This window comes from Oncorhynchus keta, chromosome 30 (genome assembly GCF_023373465.1).
Source record: "Oncorhynchus keta strain PuntledgeMale-10-30-2019 chromosome 30, Oket_V2, whole genome shotgun sequence".
Classification (NCBI taxonomy): domain Eukaryota; kingdom Metazoa; phylum Chordata; class Actinopteri; order Salmoniformes; family Salmonidae; genus Oncorhynchus; species Oncorhynchus keta.
This window is the reverse complement of record NC_068450.1, coordinates 58,886,929-58,894,556: the sequence shown is the minus strand read 5'-3', so window position 1 is coordinate 58,894,556 and position 7,628 is coordinate 58,886,929. Positions and strand designations below refer to the sequence as shown.

At 46.8% G+C, this 7,628-nt stretch overlaps 1 protein-coding gene across 1 annotated transcript in view; it reads left to right on the top strand.

Moving 5' to 3' along the window:
• The first annotated feature begins 752 nt into the window (after window positions 1-752).
• LOC118363833 (vang-like protein 1) overlaps window positions 753-7,628 on the top strand; it is a 42,744-nt gene continuing 35,868 nt past the window's right edge. The window contains exon 1 of the mRNA XM_052488676.1: window positions 753-1,069. The gene's annotated coding sequence lies outside the window, so the exon portion shown is untranslated. The remainder of the gene's footprint in view (window positions 1,070-7,628) is intronic.

Here is a 7,628-nt window from a genome sequence, read left to right as displayed (position 1 = left end):
ACAAATAAAACTAAATTGCACAAATCCTATATCACACAAATAAAATAACACACTTATAAAGAAGAGAACCTGATTATTACACTATTGCACTTTAAACAAGAAACACACAAACTAAATTGCACAACTAATTGCAGTACTGTACAAAGTTAGAGGTGGGCTATCTGATAGATCCCCCCGCTCCCCCTACTTCGGGCTTCCAGTGGGGAGACCTGAGGTCAACATACCACCGCCACCACACCAGCTCATACTTCTGAGTGGGAGACCTTCCCATGCAGTAGCCTGCCAAGCTCACAAACTAGAATCAAGACGCCCACTCCGACAAGGATAATTGACCCACAGTCCCAGGCCGTGACATGAAATCATTGACCGGACGTGCAAATGTGCGATATAAAACCGATCGCGCAAATGTCACCATTCGGAATATTTATTTATTATTATTTTTGTGCGGGCGCCCCAAGCCCGGAAAGATGCCGTCAATGCCTAAATCCACTACTTCTTATAAGAATAGATTGCATTTAATGTGCACCTCACTGAAAACATCCACCAAACCAAACCCTAAGCTATTTGCACTCTCCTGTCACTTTTCCCACTTCAGCCACTTGTGACAAATCCACCTAACACTGTCACTTTTCCCACTTCAGCCACTTGTGACAAATCCACCTAACAGAGCCGAGCTGCGGGTGTTCCTGACACTCACTGAAGGTTTGAAATGTGGATGTGAACTGGACTCTGACTCAGAAATTAATTGCAAACACCTGTAGCCTACTTGTCAGACAAGTAAATACGATTTTGCTAAGTCATTTGGTGCTGCGGTTTTATCCTATTTGACTATATTTGCATTGTACAGCCTACTGTAATCACTTGACAGTTCACAGCCATCACCATTCCCCCCTAGCGCACCATTGTCGCACTACACATTTTCCTTTCTCTCATCATGTAAGTGCTGCCCCCTTGTACAACGGCGTGAACCCGGGCTGGTTCCCGACTGTACCGTGTGCTTGAAGGGAGAAATATGCAATTTACATTTCTGGATGAAATCTCTTCTTGGAATGGTTTACCTCCAGTGAAGGTGAGTAGCCCTGCGCGAAACAGTCACAATTCCAACGTCTGCATCCTACGTTGAGGAGTTGTTCGTGTATTTTAGGAGTGCGATTGAGCCCGATGTAAATTGGGAGTTTGGTTGGCTTGTTCCTGCTTGATGTAAGCTACACTACTAATTATTTTTATTCGGTGGAAATGTGTTATTATTTTTTTTACAGGTAGGCAGGCCTACATTGTATTACAACAGTACAACCTACGAGTAACCGTTTGTCTTTTCTAATACGCTACATGAGCTGTAGGCTACATGTGGAGAGAAAATGTGATTTAGAATTCCCTCAATCTAAAGGACTGCAGTCAGCCAACGTAGGGTGTAAAGTTAACCCTTGAAAGTCATGTAAAGCAGGAGTTAATGTTTTCTAAAGCGTTACGCCTAGAATGACAACAATCGCTTGTTTTTCAATTCAATTGATTCAATAATAACATAACTCAAAAGTCTCAAACACACTTTCAGACTTAACTTTGAACCACTTTCTGCACACGGTTGACCGAATTCGTTTGTAGTTCAGTCTGGCCACCTTGTTACCATCAGCGACAGCGTTGCGCCTCCAAAAACAATGTTGCACAATGGCTCATTGATATCATTCACGCTCGTGCAGACAGTTTCATATCATAGACAGTTCTCCTTAAACATTAGCTTGCTCCTTAGTGTTTGTGAATATGTTGGTTGTTGAACCAACTGTCTGGGAAGGGCTCGGGAGGCCTTGCAGAGACCAGGGAGTTTCCTACGGAAGTCTGCCATTTGGGTTTACAGGTAGGATCGGGTAGAGAAACAGCTGTATAGCTCTACTACAGTCTGAATATGCTGTTGTATGAAAATGACAGTCCAATCCGAAAACGAGCACTTTGCATTTTGTTAAGAGTACGAAATAAATTGGTAGAATTCCCATGATTTGCCTTCACCACATGCTTGGTGTTAGCCAGGCTGTAGTGAAGGTGTAACAACAATGTAATGTAAAGTGCTACCTGAACCTTCTGGACTGTCTGTGTTTTGTATTCTGAATGTAGTCTGGCCATTTTAAGAACTTCTCGCCAATGAGGTAGGATTTTGTTGAAACATTGTTCAAGACAGTGTTGTATAAATGGATTCATAATAATCCAACATTTCATTTGGGCCTTCTAAAACTATGTGGGCCTTCTAAAACTATGTGGGCCTTCTAAAACTATGTGGGCCTTCTAAAACTATGTGGGCCTTCTAAAACTATGTGGGCCTTCTAAAACTATGTGGGCCTTCTAAAACTATGCGGGCCTTCTAAAACTATGCGGGCCTTCTAAAACTATGCGGGCCTTCTAAAACTATGCGGGCCTTCTAAAACTATGCGGGCCTTCTAAAACTATGCGGGCCTTCTAAAACTATGCGGGCCTTCTAAAACTATGCGGGCCTTCTAAAACTATGCGGGCCTTCTAAAACTATGCGGGCCTTCTAAAACTATGCGGGCCTTCTAAAACTATGCGGGCCTTCTAAAACTATGCGGGCCTTCTAAAACTATGCGGGCCTTCTAAAACTATGCGGGCCTTCTAAACTATGCGGGCCTTCTAAACTATGTTACATAGTAGTGCCATTGAGTGTCACCCAGACCTGAAAATCCCAAAACATACAATAGACCGGTATGGTAATTCAGCTGAACAGACCATGACAAACCACAGTAGATGGTATATCTGTGTTGAATAAACAAACCCAAACATTTTCTCAGTGTTTAATCATTTGCAGACTGTGCGAATAAGATGTAGCTAACCTACCTAAATTCTCTAGATGTTCAGATGGAGTTGACTCCAATATACAGCTCTATTGAGACTCCACGGCTGTAAGCATTGTACAGACTAGCAGTCTCGACTCCCCCACCCCTAGTTGCAGTAAGAACCAGGATGGTTGGTTGGTGGTAGTGCTTAGGAAACGCTGAACAATGAAACTCCCTTTGTGTTGTGAAACATGACTGACTTGTCTCAGACAAGAGAAACACACTCACTTGTGAAGACTGATATATCTTCGTGTCTGACCATGAATTCCATGAATATCTTTTATCTGTACACCGAGCCTAACATCAGAGGAGTGTGATTTATTGGTCGTTTCCTTGTGGGATTTGAACAAGTCATTCTCCTGCAGCGCTCTCTATTCTGGTAGGCTAAATGGTTTCTGTTTGTGCGTCTCTTCACGTCAGCAAAGAGAATATTTGAAAGCCGATGACATGATAACTGTCAGAAGCTCCTCGTGTGAGTGACAGCGGGTGAGTGATCGTCAACATGGATGGGGAGGGATGCTGCCCCTGTGAGAGCTTTAGGTGTAGCATTGTGGTCTTTGTGTCGGCGATCAAGAGAGATGTGATGGCAAACCAGGTGGAAGGAGTCGTCACCAATCAAGTGCCTCAGCTCAGCTACAGAAGTACAGAGAGACAGAGCTGCATCCTGGAAAAAGTCCAAGAGGACATCTTTTGCCGTAATCTTAGATAATGTGCAACATTCAAAGTACACAGAACAGCAAGAAGGGGGTTCTTCATCTTATCTTATTTTAATCCATTAATCCAGTATGTTTGGAAGCCAAAGTGCTGCAACACGGACTGTAACACTGCCGCAACATTACAGTAACAGGCTACATCTTGGAAACTAGGTATTTATTACACAGTGCCTCCTCCTGTTTTTGAGTTTATCATTTTGAATAGAGAAATCACAGCTTAATTATTATGCTCCTCATGTACTATGAGAGCTGTCTCTCTTGGCTCTAAGGCTGTGTTTAGACAGGCAGCCCAATTAGGATATTTTTTTACCAGACTAATTGGTATTTTGACCAATCGCATCAGTTCGTTTCACATGAGATCTTTTTCAGAGCTGGTCTGATTGGTCGAAAGACCAATTAGTGAAAAAAAAAGATCAGAATAGAGCAGCCTGTCTAAACTCCGCCTTAATAACCTGTGGTGTCTGCCTCTCTTGTGGTGTCTGCCTCTCTTGTGGTGTCTGCCTCTCTTGTGGTGTCTGCCTCTCTTGTGGTGTCTGCCTCTCTTGTGGTGTCTGCCTCTCTTGTGGGTCCCAAATGGCACCCTCTTCCCTTTATAGTGCAATACTTTTGACCAGGGCACATATGATGCTGTATTCCCTATATAGCCCACTACGTTTGACCAGAGCCGTATGTGTCCTTGTCAAAGGTAGTGCACTATAAAGGGAATAGGGTTTAATTTTTTGCGATTTGTTTCTCTGCATCTCTGACACTAATGAATGGCCGGGGGAGAGGGGGACATTCTGGAATGTTGATGCAATTAATGGGTTCATATGCTCCATAGACAGCATCTCGATGACCATGTGATTCCAAAGAACACATTTAGTCGCTGACTCGTGTTTCTTCCCTCGGTCGACTCCCCTCCTCCGGCGTCTCAGATGAATCACGTTGTTACCTTTTTTTAACTGAATAAGTCTCTCCCGTGTTCAGCTCGTCTTTCGTTACGCTTGTGTTCGCTTGTAGTTAATAGAGTCCAAGTAGATTTTTACAGTGAGAAGTATGAGGGGGATGTGTGTGTACCGGTATGCATATGTACATGCATACTCAATGAATATTGTTTCATGTGGGAAAAACACAAACAGGACAGGAAGGGCGTGGCCTCGTTGGGAGCTGCTTGGACAAATGTCAGTGTTGTTTCCTCTCTGTGTCTCAGCTAAAAGGTCTTAGTTCCTCACATTCGCACCACCACAACAGAGCTGTTTGCCTCTGATACGTATGGCCTAGCTGGAATACCAGGCCAGTGCAACGACTGTCCTATTCACTCTGTCAGAGGAGATGGGTTAGAGACTATCTTTGGCTAATGAAGGTCGGACATATCATTGGCTGGTAATGATGATGAGCTTTTAATAGGCCCTTTGCTTATGTTGTGGTGAGGTGTGGGAGGGGCTCTGTCAGGCACACCGCACAGCTGTACTTCCTGGTCACAGGCTAGCAGGAGACGGCTTCAGTCAGGGCTCCCCTTTGTTCCTGAATACCTTCCCCGGTTGGCAGAGCTTTGTGCTTAGACTCGGTCACTAGAGAGAATTAAGCTGTCTTTTTGGGAAAGTACAGTAGTCTAGTTTCTCTTCCTCAGTTTGGGAGAGAGTCCCATCTCCTATTAAAGGCTGTGAGTAGTGAAGGATCTGTAAATTAGGCTGTCATATACAGTGGGATTAGATTACTGTCTTTGGCGCCGGAAGCTTGGTTGGAATTACAAGACCAATCTGTGGACTCGCTGTCGCTGTGGAAACCATGAATGAACAAACTACCTTTTACCGTAAGGATGAAAAAGGCAATAAAAATGTTAGTTTTTTTTCTCACAAAGAATGTCACCGTTCCTGCGTTGTTCTGTTGTCGTTTTGTTTGCTCTGTTATCACCAGACCGTTACGACAGCCTGCTCTGGAGGAGGAAGGTTGTGTCGGGGGGGGGGGCGGCCTTGAGGGTCTGTCTGGGTTTGGATTTGGTTAGCAGGCACTTGATGCGGCTTTGTTAGTGAGCTGACTGGTTAGATGGTCGTTTTCTTGTTTCTTTGCTCTGATGGTGTGCTGCCACATGTTTGTCATCTTGTGCGTTTCACTCGTGGGTATTTACACTCCCGCAGTTCCTCAAGCATGAATCCCAGAGTCACACCTGTGTGTGTGTGTGTGTGTTTCTCTACCTTGCAGATCAGTCCTCATGCCTCTGTCTCCCGGCTCTCTGAGGGTGTGGTCCTTCATAGTGAGAGGATGTTTATCCAGTGTAAACAGGAAGAGAGCGGCTGAATGGAGGAAGATTAACAAGGAGGCTCTCATTGGCAGGCAAACGCCAGCTAGTCCCGCCGTAGACCAAATCAGAGGCAGGAAAACGCTGCTGGCTTCGGCTGCCGCGGATAACCTGACTTCCCTAAGTAGTGTGTGTGTGTGGGGGGTGGCACAGCGTCTTCAGCTTTAGTGCTGCACGGCCACTGGCACCACTCTAAGTAAAGACCAGGGACCAGATGAGTGTTTCCCCTTATAGATCTGTTGAAGACAGCCCTTAAAGCTGCCTTCAGTCACCAACATCTTCAATTGAAACCCAGTTTGGCCAAATTTGTTGACAAAGCAGCTTAGCTGGGCTGTTGAGCAGGTGGTGACTGGCAAGGTGATTGTGGTATTCTCTCTCTGACCCCCATCCTGGCAGGGACCTCAACCCCATCTTTTTCACCCTGTTAATCCCTTTCATCCCTCATTCTTAAAAGGATTAGCACAGGAGATGGAAATGCCTCTGTGATGCTCTCTGCAGAACCAGCCTTATTTGCTCTGTCTGGGCTCTGTCTGGGCTCTGTCTGGGCTCTGTCTGGGCTCTGTCTGGGCTCTGTCTGGGCTCTGTCTGGGCTCTGTCTGGGCTCCTGTAGCAGTACCTTTACCCTGGTTGGAGTGTCTATAGTCTGTTTGTAGTCCTCAACCCAGGCCCTCTGCCTTACTGTCTGCAGCCCTGCCTCACTCTGGCCAGAGTGTCTGTAGCCCTGCCTCACTCTGGCCAGAGTGTCTGTAGCCCTGCCTCACTCTGGCCAGAGTGTCTGTAGCCCTGCCTCACTCTGGCCAGAGTGTCTGTAGCCCTGCCTCACTCTGGCCAGAGTGTCTGTAGCCCTGCCTCACTCTGGCCAGAGTGTCTGTAGCCCTGCCTCACTCTGGCCAGAGTGTCTGTAGCCCTGCCTCACTCTGGCCTTAGCCCTGTCTGTAGCCCTGCCTCACTCTGGCCAGAGTGTCTGGCCCTGCCTCACTCTGGCCAGAGTGTCTGTAGCCCTGCCTCACCTGGCCTCACTGTCTGGCCAGAGTGTCTGTAGCCCTGCCTCACTCTGGCCAGAGTGTCTGGCCTCACTCTGGCCAGAGTGTCTGTAGCCCTGCCTCACTCTGGCCAGAGTGTCTGTAGCCCTGCCTCACTCTGGCCTTACTGTCTGTAGCCCTGCCTCACTCTGGCCAGAGTGTCTGTAGCCCTGCCTCACTCTGGCCAGAGTGTCTGTAGCCCTGCCTCACTCTGGCCAGAGTGTCTGTAGCCCTGCCTCACTCTGGCCAGAGTGTCTGTAGCCCTGCCTCACTCTGGCCAGAGTGTCTGTAGCCCTGCCTCACTCTGGCCAGAGTGTCTGTAGCCCTGCCTCACTCTGGCCAGAGTGTCTGTAGCCCTGCCTCACTCTGGCCAGAGTGTCTGTAGCCCTGCCTCACTCTGGCCAGAGTGTCTGTAGCCCTGCCTCACTCTGGCCAGAGTGTCTGTAGCCCTGCCTCACTCTGGCCAGAGTGTCTAGCCCTGCCTCACCAATCACATCAAATATTTCAGTGCTGATCTGATTGGTCAATTAGTGAACAAAAGATCAGAATTGTGCTACCTGTCTAAAAGCAGCACCAAAACTATTTTGATTGCTGGACTGGCACATGGACTGAGCTGGCAGCTGGCTCTTCTGTAGAATAAAACAGCCTTAGAGAGGTTTGTCATCATGTTGTTCAGTATTCCCTCCGATGATTCAGACGTATAAAAGCGTGTCAACAAGAGTGCTGTCAAAATATCCAGACTTTGTTTGATAGAACTAGCTTTCTCAATCCCCATGTG